The sequence below is a fragment of the Colobus angolensis genome, unplaced genomic scaffold (assembly GCF_000951035.1).
Source record: "Colobus angolensis palliatus isolate OR3802 unplaced genomic scaffold, Cang.pa_1.0 Scaffold132, whole genome shotgun sequence".
NCBI classification, from domain to species: Eukaryota; Metazoa; Chordata; class Mammalia; order Primates; family Cercopithecidae; genus Colobus; species Colobus angolensis.
This window is the reverse complement of record NW_012114400.1, coordinates 9,608,006-9,612,993: the sequence shown is the minus strand read 5'-3', so window position 1 is coordinate 9,612,993 and position 4,988 is coordinate 9,608,006.

The window sequence follows — 4,988 nt, the reverse complement described above, 5'->3', positions numbered from 1 at the left end:
TCTGTACTTGGCTTATTTCATTTAACAAAATGTTCTCAAGGTTCAATCATGTTGTTGCAAAAACAGAATTTCATTCTTTTTCGTGGTTCAATATTATTCCATTGTGTGTGTGTGTGTGTATATATGTGTGTGTGTGTGTGTGTGTGTATAAAACATTTTAAAATATCCATTCATTTGTTGATGGACACTTAGGTTTATTCTACATCTTGGCTGTTGTGATTAGCACAGGAATAAACATCACTCATCATCAGGGAAATGCAAATCAGTACCACATAAAACATTAACTCACCCTAGTTAAAATGGCTATTATTAAAAAGACAAAAAGTAAGACATGCTGGTGAGGACATGGAGAAAGAGGAACTCACACATTGTTGGTGGGAATGTAAATTCCTATAACCAGTATGATGAAAGTATGGAAGTTCCTCAAAAAATTAAAAATAGAACTACCATATGACCCAACAATCCAACTTCTGGATATATAGTCAATGAAAATGAAATCAGTGTGTAGAAGAGGTACATCTGCATTCCCATGTTTGTTAAAGAAGAGAACATTTCTTAAAGACTAAGGTGCACCTTGTATGAATTTCCATACATTTTGACATATAATTACTGCCTAAATCTTTAGTGATTAGTGGTGATATTGTGCAGAGATTTTTCTGATCTGGAATTTTTGTGGTAGTCCGGATTCTAGTGATAGACTATCTGTGGCTTTTTAGTATTTCCCACAATACTCTTTTCTTCCTCTTCCCTGTTACCTTTTCTTATCCCCTTTTCTTCTATTTTTGCTTCATTTTTTTCTTTCCTTTTTTTTTTCTTTTTCTTTCTTTAATTGTAAAGTCTTAAATCTCTCCATTGGCCTAAGGTTAAAATTATTTTAAGCCCTATATTTTTTGCCTTATAGCCAAGTATAGGCCAAAACCTTCTGGTATTCACCATAAGAACTCCCTTTCATATTGTGGGTTTGTAAAACCCAGAGCTTGATTGTTACTAGTGAGAGGTGAAGCCAGCTGGGCTTCTAGGTGGGGTGGGTACTTGGAGAACTTTTCTGTGTAGCTAAAAGATTATAAATACACCAGTCAGCGCTCTGTATCTAGCTAAAGCTTTGTAAACGCACCAATCAGCATTCTGTAAAAACGCACCAATCAGTGCTCTGTGTTTAGCTAAAGGTTTGTAAACGGACCAATCAGCACTCTGTAAAAATGCACCAATCAGTGCTCTGTGTCTAAGTGAAGGTTTGTAAATGCATCAATCAGCACTCTGTAAAAATGGACCAATCAGCACTCTGTAAAATGGACCAATCAGCAAGAGGTGGGTAGGGCCAAATATGAGAATGAAAGCTGACTGCCCAAGACAGCAGCAGCAACCCGTCTAGGTCCCTTTCCAGTCTGTGGAAGTTTTGTTCTTTCACTCTTCACAATAAATCTTGCTGCTGCTCACTCCTTGGGTCTGCACTGCTTTTGTGAGCTGTGGCACTCACTGCCAGGGTCTGCGGCTTTGCTGCTGAAGTCAGCGAGACCACAAACCCAAGGGGAGGAACAAACAACTCAGGACCCACTACCTTTAAGAGCTGTAACACTTACTGCAAAGGCCTGCGGCTTCACTCCTGAAGTCAAGTGAGACCATGAACGCACTGGAAGGAAGAAACTCTGGAGACATCTCAACATCCGAAGGAGCAAACTCCAGACATACCATCTTTAAGAACTGTAACACACACACACACACAAGAACTGTAACACTCACCACGAGGGTCCATGGCTTCCTTCTTGAAGTCAGCGAGACCAGGAATCCCCCGGAAGGAACCAATTCCGGACACATCAGTAGTTAATGACTATGAGTTATGAGGCACATGAATTGGTGCAATTGGAAAAAGAGTATCTATTTGGCTTCAGAATTATTTCTATCCACCCTGTGGTTACTTCTGACTGTTTTCTTTTTTTCTTATTAAGGCATATTAATGAGTATTTTTAACTTTTAAGAATTTAATTTCTTATTTTCTCGTTTATTTTTCTTTCATCTGATGTCTCCAGTTTTCCAAATTCCAAGTCACCTAAGCTTGGCAAGGCAGAACTATCTATGATATCATTATTAAAAAAATACTATGCAATATAAATTCTATAAAGAAGTAAAAGATGGGTTCTGCCCTCAATGAGTTGATAATCTAGTTGTGATATACAGTATTTGTTTCCACTTTTAGGAGAGCCCATCCCCTTGTTTCCTGTCTAAAGTCATTCTTGAGTTATCAGTTCCTCCAGAATGCCACTGGGGAGGTATCTCTTTGTTGGCCAACACCTTTTCGTTAAAATAGTCCCTCAGTTTGGTAGTTAATTACATATCAGTTTCACTATTAGGGTGTGAACTCCTCCAGAGCACGTCTTTTGTTGTGTTCATCCAATTCCTGGCATATAGTAGGTGCTCCAAAATGTTAGGTTTGGAGTGAAGAAATAAACCCTGAATGATGGTGAACTGTCAGACAGAAAAAAATTCTCAGAAATATTAAAGTGAATCAGAATTTCTTGACTTGTTATATTATCCCCCCAAAATCAGAAATCATAAGCATTTTTTATGCTTATGCTTTTTTAAGCATTCTAACTCTTAGCTCTCAATTTTATAGTTCTTATTAGAGATTCCTTTATCAATATTTTTGTTAGCTCCAACAAACGCTAGATTTATATAGGTCTTTATGTGATTGTTGACATAGCCCTTTTTGATACTATTCATCTTCTTATTAAAAGTGATGCATATTTTTTAGTTTACTGGATATTGAGCAGGAGGCTGCAATGAGGTTTTGCTAAATTAAATTTTGTACAATAAATCGACCTGTTTTTTTCTGTTCAAGCTTATAGAGCGGTTGACTTTGTGTTCTTTTAAAATTGATAACATTTTTATACCCTATTATTAGATTGGATGTGTTTGCAAATGCTTCAGAAAATACTGCAAGGGGCCAAACGGTTTTATTTGGGGCATGTTTTATGTTTTATAATAGATTCTTCTGGACCTAGCATATGTATGTCAGGTTTAAATTTATTAGATATAATGTTTCCAACATTTTAACCCTTAGAAATGAGAACAAAGGAAAGCCCAATTAATTGCTAGTATGGTGATCCTTTGGCCATGCTTGCTGAATGATTTACACTGGTGCTTTGTTAGACACAGCTGAACAAAGCCTCATTTGCTGTGGGTGTTCAATAAAAACAGTTATGGGGTTAGGAACTTACATTCTCAAAGAAAATATGGTACAGTCTGAACAAATGAAATTTCTAATTTAATGCCTTCAAGATTTTTCTGCCCAAATCATCTTTCTTTTAATCCCTTTGATCACATTTATTCTTTCAGAAGCACAGACTATCTATGTTTTAATGCCAAACTCAAATTATCTCCTTAGTATTCATCATTCTTTGCTTGTTTAGCCATGTCTACATAATTCTTCTGCTTCTCATTTTCCAGTGTTTTCATTTCAAATAAACTTCCTTCCATGTCCTTCAGAGATAATCATCTTAGTGAGGTGATTCATGAGAAGATGCTCTATTCTAATTTGCTGTCCTGGGACTGGTCCATAGCACTGTTTTTTAAAACAGATCACATTTCTTGGGAGGAATTACATTTAGTCTTTTTTGTTCTTACCTTCTTTGGCCAGTCTAGACATGGCCCTTTAAATAGATTTTTAAATAACAAGGGCCAGCACACTTGAGAAGAGCAGAACATTCGGGGTGTTGTTTTACATATTAATCACTCATGAATGTTTGTTTGAGTATTGAGAAGTCAGTTAATTAACCAGTTGGACACACTTTTATTTTTTTACATGCAGTCACTTGCCATATACTATTAGGTGTTGGAGGGAGAAAGCAGAATGAAACAGAGTTGTTGATCTCAAGGCCTAACGAATGGTGTAATGGGAAAGGCAGAAAAATGAACCAGTGACCACTTTATGGTATAATATATCCTATGATGGCATCCCAATCCAGCCTGGAAGACATGTCCCTGCAAGATTTTACAAAGAGATGATGCCCAAAGTGGACCTTGAAGATGAGTAGCATTAGGAGAATAAAGAGGTAGATGTGAAATGAGCATTCTAGATAGGGAATAGCATGAGTAAGAGTAGTGTGACATATCCAGGAATTGTATGTATCTCAATATCCCTGAGTGATGAGAGTAAAAAAGAGTGATAAAAATTGAAGCTGAAGAGAGAGATGGAGGCCAAGTCAGGGACACCTTAGGAATCATGCTGAGGGTGCTTGGGGTGATGGCAATGCTGGGCTTTAGAATTATGGTAAATAGTGCTATTTGTTATTGAACCATCAATATTTTGCGGGGAGGTAATATTTTGGTTTTGGTATTTCAAAAATATGAATTCTGAATAATTTATATCCAGAGTGTTATATACTGCAATAAAAGCCAAATGAAATTGAAGTGTACTGTTCTAGGAGGAGAGATGTTCTGACAACATCTCTCCTGGTTTATTTTTTTTACAAGACAGAGTTTCGCTCTTGTCACCCAGGCTGGAGTGCGATGGCCCAATCTCGGCTCACAGCAACCTCCGCCTCCCGAGTTCAAGCGATTCTCCTGCCTCATCCTCCCGAGTAGCTGGGATTACAGGCACCCACCACCATGCCTGGCTAATTTTTTGTAGAGATGGGGTATCACTGTATTGGCCAGGCTGCTCTTGAACTCCTGACCTCAGGTTATCCATCCGCCTCAGCCTCCCAAAATCCTGGGATTACAGGCATGAGCCACTGTGCCCTACCATCTCTCCTGTTTTAAACCTCTTCTGGGTCCCTTGATGTTTTAATTACAATTTTACTAGTTCTTAAATTAATGATGGCAGCAACTACTCCAGACGGCCTGCTGCTGGCTGGCAGCAGGGAGACACTACTGGGAGACACTACTGGGACTGCATGCTCCGTGGAGCCTACGGGAGCTGGGAACAAGCGGGAGACCCACCTTTTCTGACTTGGGGAGGGAGGTCCCTGGGTGCCACTGCAGTTGCCCAA